Genomic DNA, 21,134 nt, shown 5'->3' with positions numbered 1-21,134 from the left:
GAGGAATTTGGGTACTGGCCACCTTGCCCATGCACCCCTCTTTCCACTTATCCCAATCCCTAGGACACATTTCTATCCTGCATCATAAAGGAAGACATTCCCATTATGCTAGTCCACAAAGGTCTTCTAGTCCATGTTTTCACCCAAACTGTTAAGGGTATTTATCAGCTGTACTTATTGAGTCTTCCTTAATTATTTATTGTCTTGTGAAATTCTTTGTCACAACTTACTGTTGATCTTCTAGGACAGAAAATGGAGGTTAGTGTTCCAAGGACACTTTGAACAGTTAGAATCACATGGTGGATTCTTCGTGAATATTTGTACACATACAAAGGACACAACGTGAGAGCCAGGCAGAGGAGAGTATATTAACATCTAGAGCAGTAAAACTCATTTCTAGTATCTTATTCTAGAGTATTCAACTACATTCTAAAATTAGGTATTTTTAAAAATCCTCCTGGCATAAATGAGACCTGGATGACACACAGAAATCTACATGCAGAAATGCTTGTGAATGGAACAGATCACCTGGAAGGCCTAAACTTCTTCCTAGATACTAACAGCCCCACCATAATGTTCTATCCCCTGCTCAAGCATTAGCCTTTTAAAAAAATTTAAATAACTGTTGGAGAGAAAACTGGGTCAGGGTGCCTGACAGTGGTGTCACATGCCTTTAATCTCAGCACTTGGGAGACAGAGGCAAACAGATCTCTGTGAGTTCAAGGCCAGCCTGGTCTACAGAGTGAGTTTCAGGACAGGCTCCAAAGCTACACAGAGAAACCCTGTCTCCGGAAAAAAAAAAAAAAAAAAAAAAAAAATGGGTCAGGGAGGGTATAACTTTAAATATCTGTGTCTTAGTGTTAATTAACTGATGAGAACAATGTTTCTCTTTCTCTTCCAGAAGAAAGAGCCAAGTCAATGTTCTGGAAGATCCAGGTTGCTGGCGCTGAGGAATGGAGAACTGAGAATGAGGTATTCCCATGGACGACTCATCTCCCTTCATTTCAGTCTGGTCAGGAGACATACCAAATTATTTATTATCCTGGGCAGTAGAAAGTAGCACCTAAGCCCATGGGAAGCAGAGAAACACAGAAATAAGAACCTAGGGAAGATTTCAGAACAAATGAAGACTTTTGTGTGGCTTGGCAGTCAGTTGATGGATATCCCTCAAGTCTCTGGACTCTAGTCTCCTATGCTGTGATTCAACTCTTCATCATGAGGTTTCCAAAGACAGAGTAAGCCTGTGGGAAAATGGGATATCATGTCCCTAGGGTGTACGCAGGGCTTCTCTCCCACCTCTTTCTTTCACACACTCTTCCTTCCTTCCTTCCTTCCTTCCTTCCTTCCTTCCTTCCTTCCTTCCTTCCTTTCTTCCTCTCTCTCTCTCTCTCTCTCTCTCTCTCTCTCTCTCTCTCTCTCTCTCTCTTTCCCTTCCTTCCTTCCCTCCTCCTCCTCTTTTTGGTACAATCACTAAAGGAAGATCTGCAGTCCACTGGGATGACAAAAAGTACCAAAGACTGACAAGACCTCCTCAGTTGATCCTACTGACTAGGATTGGGAATATTTATGTAGTTCCTTGACCATGATCTTCCTGCTAATTCCACCCTACTTCCTAAGTAAATGGCTTGAACAATCATTTTATATTGAAAATTTACTGTATCAATCAAAAAGGCATTGCTTCAGCTAATCCCCTGGCTAAGGATATCAGCTGAGTCAAAGACTCATCAGCACAGCCAGCACCATTTTGTGCACTCATAGCTGGTGTGCAGAAAATGTGCTGTTTGGGGTTCTTGGAAGTTTGTAGAGGAGTCTAAGGAGGTAGAATGGAATGGGGTCTAGCAAGGATCACACCCAGGTTTAAATTGCTCTGTCTCTAGCTGTGTGATATTGAGTACATTGGAAAACCTCTATTTGATGTGTGAAGACATTTCCTCAGCTGAAAAATGAGGGCAGCCACACTCAACTCACAGGACCATTGAGAGTAATATGTAAGTAAAGATACACTGTTTCTAGGCACAAAGCTGTGTTTAATAAATGACTTTGAAAGTGAGGGTCTTTTTTTGTTACTTTCTGATTGTTTCACTGCATTACTGTGCTTGCAGTCTGTGTGCATACAGGTCCGAGCAGTAGAATTGTAAGTAGATACCCGAGGCTCCCAAAGATAGAAGAGAAAACCAGAGCAGGCAACCGTAGTGGCCATCCAGTTACTTGAGGAGAAACTTTGGTGCCAATTTGAGGGGATTCATAAAGCAGACAAAACACTTAAACCATAACAGAAAAGAATTCTGTTTTATGGTCGAAATAACAAACCTGGTATAAAGTTTGGAGTTGTCCCCTTTGCCTAGAAGATTCACTTACATATGACCGAGCACTCTTTCTGCTACATCATTCATTACCCTCTAAGATGATCAAAGAAACCCTTCCCTGTGGATAATCCTGTCTTTTGAGTCACCATTTTTTTGTAATTCTCCGAGTCCTTCCCACACTGACTTTTGCTCCTCACTGGGAACCTCTGCAAACACTCCCTCTTGTTCCGTCATTATCCCTGGACCAAACTCCTCCTCTGTGCGATCATCCCTCCAGAAACACATTGTGAGTAATCCTTCCTAACATCTCCTCTTCCAAAGGCTATTTGTTGGCTGATGACACTACAGAATTTGCAGTGTGCTTAAATGCCAGCGAGCGAAGCAAACATCTCTCCATTGACTCCAATTTACCTGAAGCACTCTGACGAGGGTGCCTTTGTATGTCCTTTTCAGTTAGCCATTTGTCAGAAAGCCAGGACTGAGATATTTCAGAAAGGACAAAAGGAACTCCATCTCTTTGCAAAACTCTCAAAAAATTGGAGAGGGGGGAAAAGTGGCTGGAGAACATTAATTTAAAAAAGATAAATAACACACTTATCTGGAGAACTGCAAGAAATGAATGCGCTCAGAGATGTAACCTTTCGGAGGGTAGTTATATTCTTGAGTGCCATTTTGATCATTACTGCATGTGTCCATTTCCAAGGACGGGTACTTCCAGGAAAAGTAGAGACAAATGTCTTGGAGTTTGCTTTCCTGTGTTGCTTCTGTGAAAAACTCAGAGCTGGTCTGGATAGCAGTTAGAAATGTAAGAACAGCAGCCCCTTAAGCACTATTGGCTTGAGGTGGTCCAAGTGTTCGGCAGTTGTTAAATCTCTAACTAGTATTCATAAAAATGAAAGAAAGTTGTCGCTTCTCAACATGATTATGAAGTTCTGTCCTTAGTCACCAATGGAGGAAAGGGAAATCAAGTGTTCTTGCTGAATGCACTCAGAAGCAATGGCTTTATCTCTACTTTTGGAGGCAAAGGCTTTGCACAATCTCTTCACTGAGTTTTTAATCGAGTTGCTATTCCACTCTTCCTTTTATGGAGCCATAGAAGTGTCTGTAATGAAAGATTAAAATGGTCCTGTGCAGTGGTTTGCAGTGGCTCTGCCCAAATAAAATATGACAGCTCTCTCGTAGGGCCTATATGCAAGCAGAGGCAGCTTGGGAGCAGGCTGCATTAGACTCTCTGCCGTGCATACTGATTGCAGATTGTATGGGTTTCCTGAATGCCATAAAAGGGGGGGTGAGGAGTGGGGGCAGGAGAGAGAGAGAGAGAGAGAGAGAGAGAGGAAAATTTCTTTTCGTAAAATTACTGGGGTCCTCATATACAGCAAGACATTGAGCAAAGATGTTTCTATTTCCTGTAGTAGAGGTAACACACACACACACACACACACACACACACACACACACACACAGGCTAATGGCTACTTTCCCAAAGAGTGGTAGAAAGAAGTAGTAAATGGGACTGTGTTGATGCCAGGAGAAGACCCGGGCAAAGATCAAGATACCCAGCAACATATCGGATAACACATAATTGGCGGGTCACAGCCAAATGAGTGTAGTCACGCATCTCTGGGCAGGCCTTTGCTGGCGATAAAGACACTTGTAAACAATTCAGTCCCAGAACATGGCAATAATATGTTGATCCAGCGTGTAATGAGGTGTTCCTGGAATCAATAAGCAGTCATGGAGAGCAGGGAGCAAGGGCAGCGGCTGGCTTTTTGATGACCTTTTCTCACCACCAAGGACCCCATCTCCCCTGAAGAGGACTTTTCTCATTTTGCAGCAAGCTCTGAGTGTCAGAACTTCCATTCGCAGCCAGCAAATGAACAGCCAGGCCCTGCATGCTAATGAAGTCCAGGCTATTTTGCACCTTTTCATCCGCACATTATGCTCTTGACTCTGGAGAAGGTGGGAATTAGGCCGGACCCCGGTGTCAGACTGCCTGATGGCTCGGCTCCGGAAAACTGGTAATTGAAGCTGATGACTGATGCGAGGGAGGCCTGAATTTGGAAATAAACAGTTTCAAGCACTGCATGTCATTTCTAGAGAGACTGCCGAGAGAATGGAAATGAGCTCCTTTTCTTGAATCTAATGCAGTTTCTCAGCAGGAAAAACAACGTCTTTTAGGCAACAATGCCAGTCATTAAGATTTAAATGTTCTGGCGATAATAGACGTACTGGCCTCGGTGTTCACAAACAGCACTTATGTAAATGTCTTTCAACACCCAGATCTACATTTAATCCACGCCCAAGAAGATAACTGTGTGGGAAAGCGGAAGCAAATGCAACCAGGAGTCTATAAATATCTTTCATAAGGAGAGAGAGGGAACAAACACACAAAAACCCTGGCCAGCACATCATCACATGGTTGCAGCAGAAGCTGCACTCTACCTGGTCATTTTCTACACATTGTGTTCTCTTTCAAACGACATCCCAACCCTTTCATGTGCAAAGTCACCCATGTTTTCCAACTATCCATAGCACCCATGCTATGGGCTCTCCCAGCTTAAGGTTGCAAAAGATTGAAGCTGGACTCCTTTGCTTGCTATTTTTAGAAAGACATTCCCTCATCAGTGAGTTCTCCTAATATCACCAGACTGTCACAATACCCAGGCAAATGTGGTGAATCATTGTGGTCGATCTTATCCTGCAGCCGAGATGAATTGGACGTTGCTGTATGCAAAAAAAGAAAGGCTTGTAACCTGAGCACGGGCTGGTGTGTTTTAAGAGGCCTTAAAAATCATCTTTACTAGACATGGCGCCAGCCCAGTTCTTCCTGTGTGGGTAAAACACCTTCAGGGGAAAAAAAATTACGAGCCTTGAGAAGAGGAGAGCGAGGACGCTGTTATTCATGGTGGCAGGCTGTCAGGGATTCATGAATAACCATTCCTTTGCTCTTTTCTCGCTGTCTTTCCCTACCAGAAGTGAGGTTTTGATATTTCAGGCCTTTTCCAATTTAATAGTGACACACAGGATTCTCACATGCAGGCTCTGGTTTGTTAGAGGCATCAAGGGTGTGAGTACAACTTGAGCCTGCTTGGATGTCATTGTCACTTCAGTTTAAAGGTAGCAAACCTATCTCACAAAGGATCAACACTGAATTATTTCAACATTTCAAAAATATAGATAAGTAATGCATTTCTAATAGCGTACTTGTGGGGTACCAGATGGATCAATGAATATTCAGCAATTCTTTGCATAAAATATATAAAACTGAAGGAGAAATAGGCTAAGTATTAAACAGGCTTGCACGCACATGTGTGTACAAGCACACACACACACCACACTCACAGTCACCTGCTCTTCCTTATGACAATGGCGCTCCATTGTGACTTTATTCCCATGTCTCAGAGGCTCTCCCAAGTCAGAACAGTGAAAAAGGGAGAGAATTGAGGTCACCAAAATCTGATAATGACAACTACAGGCTCTCTGAGCATGATGGGAACACATACACTAGGAATTCAATATTCATATAATGATTCCTTCCATGCTCAGAGCAGCACTGATGCTGTTTTGAAAAGCTTGTGTGTACTGTACTTCATCATCGGCCTCTCATTATAAGCTTATGGCACAAAGACAGAGTTATTAGCATTGTAGAAAGGGGAGACAGAGAAATCATGTGATTTCTTTCTTTAAAGATCAACAGCAAATACAAGGGTCAAGCTAGGATCAGAACTCTGTTTTTAAACACCTGTCACACTGTTTTTTCTATAAACTCACACTTTCCTGAGTAGATATCAGTAACAATAGTTGTGCAGTGCTAGCTCATTTCTGTGGTCATTGTTCACAAGCCTTTCATCTTCTGCTGCTGTTAGGAGACTGAAATTATTTTTACTTGGAGTCAAGACTTAAGACTCCAACTGTCCTAAAAGAGAATAGCCAGTTTGAGGCCAGCCTCGTCTACATTGTGAGTTCCAGGCCAGTCAGAGTTATATGCTGAGACCCTGTCTCAAAAAGCAAAACAAAGAAAAAAGCCAGGGCAAGAGTTTTTACTGGCCACTGATGAGGACTTCTACAACCTCCTATCCCTTTTGTATGAAGACATGTGTGCCTTTTCTGGGAAGTCTATTTCAATTCACCCCAGAGAGGAAGGCAATGGCATTCCAAAGAAGCCGTTCCATCTAAGTCCAGTTTGATGAGCCAGTGCGGTTGGAGGGGGCAGGGTATCTGGGAGAGTGACTCAAGTAACGGCATTACCAAAAAAGCTACACCTTAGCATGAGTGACACTCATGAAAACTGAATCTCCAGAGTCCCCCATCTCCAGTCATCTCCACCTCCTGCCTACTGTAACATCAAATATAGCTGAGGCAGGATTACCTGCAGCTGGTTGAGGGGAGGGTGGGGCAGGAGGCAGTGGCTGGAGTCTCAAGTGAGGGTCTGATTCCCCCTCTACCAAGGGATGTTAACAGTCCTCACATATGAAGGTCTTGTGTGGGCAAAACCACAGCTGTTCTGATTTCTGAAGGGCAACTGCCATGTCATCCCTGGAGGACAGAGTCCCACATCAAGATTCCTGCCTAAAAAAAAGAGTTACTCGAGGTCAGCCTGGTCTACAGAGTGAGATCCAAGACAGGCACCAAAACTATACAGAGAAACCCTGCCTTGAAAAAAAAAAAGGGGGGGTTTCCTCAACATATCTAAAGGGTTAATTACATGGTTTTGTCCCTGCTCAAAGTCCTGGCTCCATCATCATTTCTTTCTTTCTTTCTTTCTTTCTTTCTTTCTTTCTTTCTTTCTTTCTTTCTTTTTTTTTTTTAAGATTTATTTATTTATTATATATACAGTGTTCTGTCTGCACACACCCCTGCAGGCCAGAAGAGGGCACCAGATCTCATTACAGATGGTTGTGAGCCACCATGTGGTTGCTGGGAACTGAACTCAGGCAGGACCTTTGGAAGAGCAAGCAGTGCTCTTAACCTCTGAGCCACCTCTCCAGCCCTCCATCATCATTTCAATGATAACAGAAGAGCAGAGTACTCTGGCTCCTATAACAAGAAAGCACAAAGTCAGTCATCTAGAGTGGAAAAGAATAGTTGCTATGATGTCTGGGTCCCAGGTTCCGTATGTATTTTTAGTCCACCTGGCTTCCATCACTCTGATCCAATCTCAGTTCCTTCTCAAGGTTGCCTCAGGATTGTACAGTGGCTGCTGTAGCCTCAGTCTTCTCATCTGAAGGAAGAAGAAGGAAGGCTAGAAAGGCAAAAGAGCTGAAGGAACCATCGCTCCTCTAGAGGAGCTTTGTGGGATACCTCCAGCCCTCACTTTGTGCCTGTAACTTATTTCTATCTATAGAAAAGCTGGGAAGTGTGGATTTGAGGCTGTACATGTTGTTGCTACCAGAATGAGGATTATTTTGCTAAGAAGAGAACAGATATTGTGAAATTAGTTTTTTAAGAGGAGCCCACTTCACCAACATTCAATGTGCAAATTTAAGCAATTATTTAACTTCAGGTCTCAGATTGTGATAGTGGCTCTTTCCTCCCTACTACACAGGGGATGGGTTACGTTATAGTTTGGATCTGAAATGTCCCTCAAAGGTTCTGTGTTAAAAGCTAGAACTGGAGAGATGGCTCAGTAGTTAAGAGCACTTACTGCTGACCAGGTTCAGTTCCTAGCATTCACATTAGGTACTTCACAACTGCCTGCAAATCCGACTCCAGGAGATCTGATGCCCTCTTCTGGCCTCCTCAGGCACTGCATGCACCTGTTGTGCATACACTTTTTCAAGCACACATGTAAATAAAAAATAAATAAAAAATTTAAAAGTTTGCTTCCTAGTCCATGATGCTTTTGGAGGTTATGGAATCTTTAATAGGTGGGACCCATGGAAGGTCTTAGGTCAATAAGGGTGTTCCATTGAAGGAGACTGTGGTATGTCTATCTCTGTCTCAGCCTCGCTGTCTTTACTTTTGCCTGCCAGGAGGCAAGCAGCTGGCTCTACCACACATTCCCCACCATGATATATATACTGCTTTACCCCAGAACCAAGCTATAGCACTGACTGATCATGGACTGAAACTGTCAAAATTGTGAGTCCAAAGCAACTTTTTCTGTTTCTAAGCTGATTATCTCAAGTATTTATTATTGTAATGGTAAACTGACTGGCCCAGGTTGTGAAGATAAAGCTAGGTTGTGCACAAAATGCATTCGTTGCAAGTCCTGACATGTAAATGTTAATACCCAGCAGCCCAGGAAATGAGGTATGAGAATATGCTCAACTTCTTAGAGATTGGGAAGACACAAATAGAATACCATGTCTCTCTTCCAAACAACAGCAATTAAAGTGAACAACTGTGCATGGCTGGCAAGGCTGTAGGGAAACGGGTACTCTCAGAAACTACCAGTGGGCTGTCAGGCAATGATCTTAGAGGGGACATTAGCAACAACCCTTCTCAGAATCCACCTTAGGTAGAATACCTGTGGAAGAGACCGCACAGAGAGAGCGCTGGCCCATCCAGCTCTCGGGTCCCCAGGCGCCTCCCCTCGCCCCACCTCGTAGGCGTGACAGTTGCCAGAGTCTCAATGGAGGTTGGAACTTCCAGATCCGAGCTGGAATGGCTACCCACTACATGTACATTTGTAAACTTGGAAATTCATGGTTTCTATGAGCAATAAAGTTTGTACCTCTGACAGGAGTCTTGCATCTTCTACCATCAACCATGAGATTAAGGCAAGCTAAAACCATGTATTCTGTAGTTTACTTTATGAAAGAATATAATACAAATACTTAAAAGAACATAAATAAGTATACCATTGAATCTTCAGAAAATGGACTGAGCAAGTTAGTGAGTGTTGTGGAATATTCCTTTACATTGTGTGAAGATGTGTCACTGTGATTGGTTTAATAAAAAGCTAAATGTCCAATAGCTAAGTAGGGAGGTATAGGCAGGAATTCTGCACAGAGAGCTCTGGGGGGAAAAAAAGGCAGAGTTGCCAGCCAGACGTGGAATAACCAGGATGGACATAATGGAGATGAGGTAATGAGTGTGTAGAAAAACATAGATTAAAAAATATGGGTTAATTTAAGTTATAAGAGCTAGTTAGAAACAAGCCTAAGCTAAGGCCGAGCTTTCATAATCAATAACAAGTCTCCCTGTCATTGTTTCTGAGCTGGCAGCCCAAAAAGAAAGGTCCATCTACAAGTAAGTAGTGCTCCTTTGGGGTCTCAGCTTCAGTTTCCACCTCTAGGTTCCTGCCTTGAGTTTCTGTCTTGGCTTCATTTGATAATGGACTGTAACCTGTCTACTCAAACAAATCCTCTCCTTCCCACATTGCTTTTGGTCATGGTGTTTTTATCACAATAACAGATCAGAAATTGGTGCCAGAGAGTGGGATTTTGCTGTGACAGACCTAACCATGTTGGTTTGGGGAAGGACTGTAGAAGCATTTGGCTGGGAAAGCTATTGAGCAGTGGGAATTTGAAAGATAAGAATGTCGATGGAGGCAGAAGGATCTCTGAGTTCAAGGGCAGCTTGTTCTACATAGTGAATTCCAGGATAGCCAGAGCTATACAGAGAAACTCTGTCTTTAAAAAAAAAATGTTGATTGAAATGCAGAGATTGAGGCCTGGCTTGTGAAGCTTCAGAGGGAGGCAAAGACCCTATTAGGTTGTTCATGTGATAGTTTGCATTAGCAATCTGTGGAACAAGTGAAACCTACTCGTGTTTCATTGTGACAGTTGATGTTGACTATCTGGGGCTAAAAACAAAGACTTCTGTGATTAATTAGAGGCCAGCATCATCGAGGCAAAATATTCTGGGAAGTGTGCCGTGTCCAGCATACCTTGGTCTAGAAACCTGACTGGGGCAATGAGGGAATAAAGAAAAGGACAGGCAGGCAGACATACAGAAAAGCTTGGAATCAGGTGGTGGGCTATGCTCATGCTGATGGAGTGGCACCATCTAAGCAAGCTCTGGAACCTCATTGCATTGTTATGCACATCACAAGAGGGGGGCTCAGCTTGTCTCAGCAGGTGGTTTCTGTGGGACTGCAGTCTCAGGTTACAGTCATCTGGGAGCAGGAAGCTGCAATGACTAGTTTTGCAGATACTGGTCAATCCTTTGTCAATACTCTTGGACCAGAGGAAGGCTTTGCCAGTTTCCTCTGCACCTCACCCGGTGTGTTGGACTGGTAAAGCCATGGACCAAGTAGTAATACATAGATGAATAGAAATGGGTTCATTTAAATATAAGAGCTAGTTAGTAATAAGCCCAAACTACTTGTAATTAATATAAGCTTTTGTCTGTTTATTTGGGTCTGGGTGTTTGAGACAGAAAAAACTCCAGCTCAGTTTACAAGGGTCAGCACACAGAAGCTGTGGTTGGGCTAGTGGAGGGACAGAAAGCCAACAAGCTGGCAGCAGAGCTTGTCAAATATTGTGCAATAGTCTCCCACATGATACTGGTTTTGAAGGCAAGGAGGGCTCGTGGAAAGCACTCGAAGCTTGGCACTGTGTGAAAAACATTGCTCACACACAGCCATGTATTTTATAGTTTACCCTTCAGGCAAAGTGAGTGGGCATCTTTTTAACTGCTAACTAATGTAGGAGGGCCTTGTAGTGGGTAGCCATTCCAACTTGGTTCTGGAAGTTCCAACCCCCATTGAGACTCTGGCAACTGTCACGCCTACGAGGCGGGCGAGGGGGCGCCGGGGACCGAGAGCGGATGGCCAGCGCTCTCTCTGTGCGCTCCTCGTGCGGGACGCGCCGTGCAGAGCTGTGTAGAGTCCGGACACGTTGGACTGCTTACACCTTCCCCAACCCTGCGACCTACCATTACTTAATTGTGAGTTTCGCATTAATATTCTTTAACTAGTGAGTGGCCTAATAGCTAGCTCACCGTGGATAGTTTTCTCCCTAGGCAGGTAGGCCTGGGCTGTATAGTTGAAGTAGCAGAGGAAGACAGCTGTATGTGGCATTACTTCCATTGGTGAGGACAGACTAGCTCTCACCTCTTAATACTTGGTGAAGAAGTTTCAGCATGAATTTTGTAAGAATAATATATTAGTTTTTTTTCTGTTGCTGTGATAAAAAAAATACCCTAACAAAAGTGAGCCGATAAGTTCCTCCAGGGTCTCTGCATTAGTTTCTGCCTCTAGGTTCCTGTCTTGGCTTCTCTGGATATGGAATATAACCTATAAGCTAAAATAAACCCTTTTCTCCCCAATTTGCTTTTTGTCATGCTTTTATCACAGCAACAGAGAATCAAACAAGGACAATATTATTGTATGTTTTTTTATTATGGAAGCTTTGACCATGGACACAAGTAAAAACAATGGTATGATCCCCTATGCACCCAGGGTCCAGTTTCAAGTGCTGACTTCTGATATTAAATTATAATTACAACTTAGTCACTAAAGAATGAGTGCCTCTGAGTCTTGACAGAGACCCAAGCAGCACACCACAGCATCTCTCTTAGCTGAGAAAGAATGTGTTGAGTGACATCTCTGTGGTTTGAATGTTTGTGTCTGTGATTGTTTAAATGAGAAATGCGCCCTGCCCCCATGTGCTCATGAACACTTGGTCCCCAGCTGATGGAGCTCTTTGGAAGGTTATGGAACCTGTAGGAGGTGGAGCCTGGCTGGAGGAAGTCCATCATTGGAGAGAGCTTTTGGGGTGTATAGCCTGGGCTCACTTCCTGTTCTCTCCCCGTCTCTGTGTCTTGTAGATAGATGAATATGTGAGCAGCTAGCTTCCTGTTCCTGTTCCATGCTTTCCTCACCACAATAGACTGTGTCCTCTGGAACTGTAAGCCAGAAGAAACTCTTCCTTCCTTGAGTTACTTTAGTCTTTTTTCTCTTTTTTGTCTAATCATTACAAGAGAAAAGTTACTTGCTACAGTGTCTCTTCAAAATTCATGCTGAAGCTTCATCCTCAAGTAGTGTGGGGGTCTTTGGAGGGAAGTGATTAAAGTGTGAGAGCTCCGTCCTCATGAATGGAAGTAAAGCCCACATAAAGTGACTACACAGACAGACCTATGTGATTTATCTCCCACTCTCCATGCTATAATTCAGAACATTTTCCTTTCCTCTTTGGGTGATTTTGGCATCTTCGTTGAAAGCGAATGGACTAGACACTTGTAGTTCTACACTTGATACTGGTCTGTTACATTGGTCTATGTGTGTGTGTTTGAAGCAGTACCACTCATCTTCACTAGTATAATTTCACATTAAGTCTTGAAATCTGGTAGAAACAAAAGTTATCCTAAGTTGCTCTTTTTTCTCTCATGATTGTTTCTACTAATTTGGGTCCTTCACATTTCCATATACATTAAGAATCAGTTTGTTGATTTCTAAATAAAGCTTGCTGGAATGTGGACTAGAAATATGTTGAGTAAATGGGTCAGTGGGGGGAGAATTTCCATCTTTATAATATTGAGGCTTCTAAGCACTGAAAATTTTATCTCTTTTATTCAGGTTTTCAGTTTTTCTTTCTTTCTTTCTTTTTTTTTTTTTTTTGATTTTTCAAGACAAGGTTTCTCTGTGTAGTTTTGGTGCCTGTCTTGGATCTCACTCTGTAGACCAGGCTGGCCTTGAACTTGGAGAGATCTGCCTGGCTCTGCCTCCCGAGCGCTGGGATTAAAGGCCTGTGCCACCACCATCCAGCAGATTTTCAGTTTTTCAAAGTGATATTACAGTACTGGAAACACGTTGCAACTCTGTTACCCTCATCTCTGGGCATTGGATGTTTTTATGCTATTGCAAATGACATTTCAAAATCCTTTTTCTAGGAATGGGGTGATGGCACAGTAGATAAAGAGCTTGCCTTGCAAGTATGATGACTAGAGTTTGGATTTCTAGCACTTATGTAGTACCCGGAGGGCCTGCAGCCTGTTGATCACCCCTCAGGATGCAGAGACAGGGGATCCCCAGAGCAAGCTAACAAGATAGACTAGCTGAGTCAGCAAGCTCTGAGTTCAACAGAGAGACCCCAAGTCAAATATATAAGGTAGAGAGACATCAAAGAAGATGCCTGATGCCATCCACCTTTTATACACACAGGCACATACATGTCATTATGCATGCATATATTTATTCCATGCACATATATGCACACAAACATTTTTCCATTTATTTATATGGTGCACAGAAATAAAATTATTCTTGTATATGGAACTTTTCTAACAGCCTTATTCTATTTGTTCTAGTATAAGTATCTTTGAATTTTCTACAATCCAGTGCATCATTTGTGAGTTGAGACAAATGTGTCTTTTTAGGTATTGATGCTCTTGCTTATTTGGTCTGTCTATTTTATTCTGTTATTTATTTCTCTCTGGTGCTTGCTGTTTCTTGAAAGTTTTCTTATCTTAGTTTTCAGGGCTCCCATCTGGGGATTTTGTCTGCTTTAGTGTATTTTGTCTCTTGTGTTTCATGGTTGTCTAGAACAATGCCTTTATTCTTCACTTAGGTAACAGGTATCAGCCATTCATTCAGATACAAATACTGTACAGAATGAGGAGCAGCCTGCATGAGAGAAGATGGAGAGTTGGGATTTGGATTCACTAGTTTGAGATGCCCATTTTCTGAACTGTTCGAGTCACTGGCAGAGAAGTGACACCAGAGAGGACAGGCTGGTTTGTTCACCATCAACATGTATGTGACGTTGGACATGTGGCTAATGATGGCATTACCCATGAGAGTGAATAGAACAAGAAGACTGAACTCTAGGGACATTGTAGAGAAGTGCCCACTGGACCTGCTAACAAGGGAACCCATTAGAGAGCTGACTAAGTGTCATTATGAAAGTCTTCTGGGGTTTGCAAGGGAAGTATCCTGGGATAGAAAATGGAAAATAAAGAGAATGAGGGGTTTGGGCAGTGGGGTGGGGATTGTGAGGCAGGTGACAGTGGGTGAGCAGCATGAGAAATTAATATGACTACTCTCTGGGTCTTGAGATTTTTTTCTTTCTACATTTTTCTACTAAACTTGATAGATGAGGACTCAGCTCTCCATCTTCTCTTCCTCCATGGGCCCTTTGTGTTTTTTTCTTCTGGGAACCATTACCAACTTTACATCCCTTCTTTTCCACTAAGCATATGTTGCAGTGACCACACAGTTAGAAAATGTCTTGCTTTATGTATATGGAGCTGGACACTCATGTGTCACTTTTCTGACTGTAAATATTTTTTTTTTCCTTTTTGATTCAATCTGAACCACTTCAATTAAAGGTAGAAACATAAAATCCACATGGGAATCCTATGAAATGGAAGCCTCATCAAATATTAAACCCCCCCCCACACACACCACCTGAGTCTCCCTTTTATCCCAGTAACAAGGGTGAGAAACTCTTTGAAATCCTCCTGATTCCATGTAAATGACCAAGGCAGTTAGGTAGCAAGTGATCTTCAAAGCAGGCAGCATCCTTCCAATGAATGTTTGCACTGATTTCATTATTTCTCAAGGCTCATTGATGCCATAAAGAACAAAGAGATAAGGGGAAAAGTATCTCTTTGATTGCCCCCCTTGGTGTGTATTTTAGAGGGAGGGTGTGATAACGGACCAATTCTCTGGTCATTTAGGGACTTTCTGACATTCTATGTTAGCATTGGTTAAGAATGGGAACTTCACATGTGTTGGTGCGTGGGGTAAGGACAAGCTGAATTACAGGGTCAGATGTCCCCATGTTCTATCTGCTGTTTGTTACTCGATCTTTATGACATTGGGGATTAAGCTGTATAAGAAGAGGTTAAAGGTTAGGGGTGCAGTTCAGTGGCAGACAAGTGCTCAGCACTCACCAGGCTCCGGATTTAATCTTCAAAATCACAAGTAGAAACCAGCAACAAACCTACAAACAAGAACTCCACAAAAAGATCAGAAGGAACCAATAGTTATCTTGATCTAATATCAATTATTGTTTGAACTTCAAATGTTTAATCCTTGGTGCTGTAATGGTCAGTGCTTTCATCTTTAATGTGATTTTTCAGTTTGTGATTTTAATTCATAATAGAAAAAATGCATCCTCAAAATAGTCCTATGACACTCTGGAATGTGGTGTCTACAATCCCCCAGACTCTTTATTGTCACAGCAAAGACTGTATCTCAAAGATGTTCCAGAAATGAAGGTCCCACAGGACCGTCTTGGCCTTACCATGCTATAGAAAAAAGAAACTAGAAAAAGGTGTTCAATGTGTATTAAATAAACGGTATCCGCTGCCTTACTCAGGGATTTCCTAGCAGTTGGGGAGGAGGTAAGTTCAATGGCGTGGTGTGTATGGTATGTGTGTGTGTGTGTGTGTGGGGAGCAAATTAAGCTAGTGCTTTTTTGGTGGAAGCAGAATACCAGGATAACATATGACCTTTTTCACTATGGAGAAAAATTTTCTGACACTTAAATTCTGGTATTTAAACAATTATTATTAAAAAAATGATTAGTAAGAAAACTTAACAGGAAAACAATTTATATATTAACACCTAAGGAGAAATGGTTTTGTTATTTTAATCTAACTACAGAGGACCCAAAAGAACACAGAACCTTAACTGTTTTGGCAAGAGGAAGCCATAGTTTGTGTGCTGACCCAACTCTGGTGAATGCTAGTAGGCTCTTGACCTCCGTTCTGTCCAGTAGACATATAGAGAGAAGATGTGTAGCTCACTATTTTTGTTACACTGTCAACCCCAAAAAGAAACAGGTAAAATCAATTTTAAAAGTATAGTTCAGTTACCACAATAGTTTTAAAACAGTTTTCATTTCCATATATAATGTGAAAATGTTTATTTGTTTGTATATTTGTTTTGTTTTGTTTTCCCATCTTGTTCTGTCTCTGAATTCTAAACGTGTATTCGACACTGGTGACCCAGCTTAACTTAGACATTACAATTTCAGTGGTTAAAATAACATTTAACCTTACCCAAACAACACATGAGCTGTAGAATATCTTGAAAATAACATTTAATATAAAAAACAATACTATAATATCTTAAAAAAATATATATATATATACATATATATATGTATATATATATATATACATATAACACATAACTTTAGTTTTAAATTTCAAATTAATTAAAATGGAAAATATAATAAAGATCACATCCTCACTCATAGTAACCACACATTTGGCTGTTGCATGTGGCTGCTGGCTGCTATCAGTTTTCTCCAAATGCTATTTCCATCATGGCCCTAATCAAGCCTCTCCCCAATCCTCCAGCAAGAACTTCCTGGGTTGGACTGTTTCCAGCTATGAGCTGAATTACATTGTTGCCAAATTCATGCTGAAGCCCAGCCCTCAGCAGCTCACAATGGGGCTGTCTGTGTTCCGAGAAGGGTATTTAAAGATGAGATCAGGGCAGAAATGAGGCATCTGAATGGTAGCTTCTTCCGAGAGGGGATTTGGACACACAGGCTCCAGAGGTGCTTGTACACAAAGAAAAGCCACAGGGACAAGAAGCCTGGCCACTTGTGGCCCCAGGCGAGAACGCCAACCACCGACTTCTGTTGCATAAGCCACCTAGTCTATTGAATTGTGTTGTGATAATGCTAGCAAAGTAAAAAAGTAACTGACCATGTGGAGGGTAAATAAAGTTCACATAAGTGCTCTAGTCTTTTGGAAGTATACCTTTCTTTTAGCCACTGGCTTTGGATTTGGATATATCCCAGAGATTCCTAAAACTTGGATTTCAGAACCCATTTTAAGAAAGCAGGTCCACAGGCTGCCGTTTTTGGTTTGTTTCTTTAGATGGCCTTGCATTCATCCTTCATCAGCTTGCTGGCTAGGATGTTGTGTCAGTTTTCCTTTTGGAAGCTGGTGGGTGAATGAGACGCACCCCCAAATCATAAACACACAGCTTTGAGGTTCAGAATGAAGTGTCTGCACCCATCAGGTGGAGTCTCTTGCCTTTGTCCAACACAGCCACTCAGCTTCTTCATGATCACCAAAGTTTGTTAATAACATTTGTGCCTATGCTAATACAATCAGAAAATTATGCAGCCCGTCTACTTCCTCCCAGAGAGAACGGGGTGATCAGCCATTAGTGATTCACACTGATGAGCCTCTACTAATTGCGTAGAATGTAATTAGTGATTATATAATATTTGAGCTCTTGCAACTGTCATTAATGTCCACAATTCACCAGAGATGGGCCCTGCTGAATGGAGTGTGATTGCTGCATGCTAAATCTAGTTAATCTGAGGTATGGTAATCAACACCGGGCACACTTTAGGCAGTGGTTAAAAGCACTGGTGACCTCGAGAGAGAGAGAGAGAAAAAAAAAAATCTCACCCCTGCCACCTACCAAGGTCTGAACTGCATGCAATAGAGATCTCTTTCAAAGAGGAATTTAATTATGAAATGGCCTGGAAAACTCAAGGGCATAGTTATTGCATGGCTTTAACCCCTTTAGATTTTTATTTTTTGTAATAGATACAGTGATCAAAATGTTGTATTGGTGCTGATATTAATTATGACACATTAGATTATTGACTCGGGTTGTGTTATATGTTAAAAGTTCTGATGGTTTTTATCACGTGGCTCAGAACTGGATTAAGAAATAGTTCTTGAGGAGAGGTACTCAGCATTTAAGAGCCAGTACTACTCTCACAGAAGCCCTGAGTTCAGTTCTCAGCACCTTTATGAGGCAGTATATAACCACCTGCAACTCCAGCTCCAAGGACTCCCACACTTCCGGCCTCCATGGGCACAGGCATTCATGAGGATATAACCCAACACAGACCCCCCCCACACACACACACATAGTTAAAAATGAAATAAATCTTAAAAAAGAGAAATAGTGCTAAGGTGTGGTTCAGCGGTAGAGAGCAACCAAGCTTAGCATGTGTGAGGACCTGAGTCTGATGCTCAACTAGGAAAGAAAGGAAGAAGAAACAGAAAAGATTCTTCCTGAAAAGAAAGCTGGCAAGATGGCGTATGGGGTGAGGGGGTGCAGGCCATGCAATCCACAGGGGTGAAGGAGAGAAAAATGACCACGTGTTGTTCTCTGACTCCACATGGGCCTTATGGCATGGCTGTAACACACAAACTCAAGTGAGCGCAGAGTTTAAATGCCCCTCAAAAGGGCCATGTGTTAAAGACTTGTTCTCCAGTGTGGCATTAGTGGGAGATGGTGGAACATTCCAGAGGTCCGAAGAAAGTCTGGTCGTTTAAAGGCCATGTGTTTGCAGAGGATCATGGGGTTCCAGCTCCCTTTCTTCCTCCTTTTTTCCCATCCCAGTTACACGTGGTTTTGCTGTGCTCCCCACCAGGGTGTGCTGCCTCAGGCTCAAAAGCAGCAGAAGCACTTGATGACAGCCTGAGATCTCTAAACCCATGAGCCGGACCAGTTTCTGCGGGTAAGTTATCTCAGCTCTTTGTCAGAGTGATGGGAAGCCCACTGTTCTGTATGGTCCACAGGGTGATCTATGGCAGCCATACTGTCAGTTTTGAATGAGTAGGTTTAAGTGCACAGAAAGCAAAACTAAATGAATAAATGGCAAGTAGCAGATAGAAGGAGGAAGTATACAGGGAAACATCAAAGCAGGAGTTCACGACATCTGGCCTGGAGCAGACTGATTGAAAAGCAAACGACGGTAAACTCAGGTACTTACAAATGCCCAGAAGAAACTGGCTGGGGAAACTGAGGCAGCCAGCTGGAGTTTCCAACTGAGCTTTCTCTCTATGGACAAGCTTTTCATGACTGAACTTCCGGCTTCATGCTTCCACGCAGGCATTTTTATACCATGTGAGAAACAGCAGCAACCTCTGTTGGAAATGGCTTCCCTTCTAGCTATTTGCAAAGACACATGTTCTTTTTTTTTCTTTATTAAGAAATTTTCTACTCATTATACATACTACCCACAGATCCCACCTCCTCTCTCCTCCCACCCCCAGCCCTCCCTCTAAGCCACCCCACATCCCCACATACCCCAAATCAAGGTCTCCCATGGGGAGTCAGCAGAGCCTAGCACACTGAACCTAGGCAGGTCCAAGCCCCTCCCCACTGCACCAAGGCTGTGCAAGGCATCCCACTACAGGCACCAGGCTCCCAAAAGCCTGCATATGCACTAGGAATGGATCCCGATCCCCCTGCCTGGGTGCCCCCCCGCCAAACAGTTCAAGCCAAACAACTGTCTTCCGTATCCAGAGGGCCTAGTCCAGTCCCATGGGGGCTCCACAGCCACCAGTCCACAGTTCATGGGCTTCCACTAGTGTGGCCGGTCATCTCTGCGCATCTTCCCATCATGACCTCGACATCCCCCGCTTGCAGAATCCCTCCTATCTCTCATTGATTGGATTCCCGGAGCTCAGCCTGGTGCCTGGCCATGGATCTCTGCATCTGCCTCCATCAGTCATTGGACAAAGGCTCTATGATGACAGCTAGGTTATTCGCTAGACGGGTCACCAGAGTAGACCAGTCCAGGCACCCTCTGGACCACTGCCAGCAGACCAAGGTGGGGCCAACCTTGTGGATTCCTGAGAGCCTCCCCAGCACCCTGCCTTTTCCTATTCCCATGATGTCCTTATCTAACATGGTATCTCCCTCCCTGCCCTCCCACTCTGTCCCTGTTCCAGCTCGACCCTCCCATTCCCATATGTTCTCAACCCCTACTCCTCACCCCCCCCACACACACCCCCCATTCCCAGTCCATCATGTAGATCTCATCCCCTTCTCCTTCGCTGAGAAGGAGACATGAAGACACATGTTCTTACCCATGGAATGTTTTCTATTCTCTTCCCTCCCTGTCATAGAGTTAGGGAGACCAGGCCATTTTGTGGCAAAAGTATTGGAGGATACTTCACAAAAGCATGCTTAGATCTGGTGTGTGTGTGTGTGTGTGTGTGTGTGTGTGTGTGTGTGTGTGTGTGTACAAACTCCACTTCCAGAGCCAGCTTCTCAGTGAACTCAAACTAAAACAGCATGTAACACTTTACTGATGTAGTGTACATTATACTAACACCACACCACACCACACCACACACACACACACACACACACACACACACACACACACACACACACACTCTTAGAGGGTCTCCAGCACCACCAAACCCCATTTGTGCCTACTAATAACAAACTCATAGATGCTGTCTTTTCTGGCTCTTCTACACCTCCATTTCACTTTCTGACTCTTACTTCTCAGAGTCACTGCATAAACCATCGAACCTCAAACCTTTGTTCTAGGTTCTGTTTCTTCCTTTCCATCTTATCTCAAGACCCTCTCACCCTAAGGGGCTATAACAAACTGCAAGGATGTCTAGGAGCTGCTTCTACAATCAGCAAACTCCAAGTAATCTTTTCCTTAATATGTCATTTTTACCAATGAGTTTGTGCACATTGAAATCTTTTATGCTAACTGTAATCTGTGTATTAAGTTGCAGAACCAATCAATAGCTGTGGAATTCCAATGTGCAATCACTACTGGTTTGTACATTTCCAAAACCTGAACCTTGGAAACTGGGTCCCATTTTTCAAAAGATAATCAGGCAGGTGTAGACCCTGAGGAGAACAGCTTGTGATTAAGGTAATCTCTTTCCAGGTGTGCACTTTATGAAAAACGGAAAATACCAGCATCCTTGCTTTGTAAGGTGCTTCGTCCTGGTTATCTGAGCAGGTCAAATTCCTCCAGGTATGTGTTTTGGGACTCTGGGAAAAGTTCTGCTGAACAATAATGATGGCAGGAATTTGCATGATAGACTTTGGGTCAGGCTTTGTGTTGTATGAATTATCATGGTTCTCGGTTACAAATGGGGAGTCTTACCTAAGAACATCTTACCTGTGAATGATGAGGAGGAAAGTTGGCGGTGATTGGACTTGCCTGGAGGCCAACATTGGTTTTTGAGCCA

General features: G+C 42.9%; 1 long non-coding RNA gene across 1 annotated transcript; it reads left to right on the top strand.

Moving 5' to 3' along the window:
- The first annotated feature begins 900 nt into the window (after window positions 1-900).
- LOC119087899 lies at window positions 901-20,916 on the top strand. Its single transcript, XR_005091416.1, has 3 exons — window positions 901-972; window positions 18,557-18,643; window positions 20,828-20,916. It is a non-coding gene; the product is annotated as an uncharacterized LOC119087899 (long non-coding RNA).
- Window positions 20,917-21,134: the final 218 nt, after the last annotated feature.

The sequence above is a fragment of the Peromyscus leucopus genome, chromosome 4, assembly GCF_004664715.2.
Source record: "Peromyscus leucopus breed LL Stock chromosome 4, UCI_PerLeu_2.1, whole genome shotgun sequence".
In the NCBI taxonomy this organism is placed as follows: Eukaryota; Metazoa; Chordata; class Mammalia; order Rodentia; family Cricetidae; genus Peromyscus; species Peromyscus leucopus.
The sequence above is the reverse complement of the archived record's forward strand: the minus strand, read 5'-3'. Positions and strand labels throughout refer to the sequence as shown.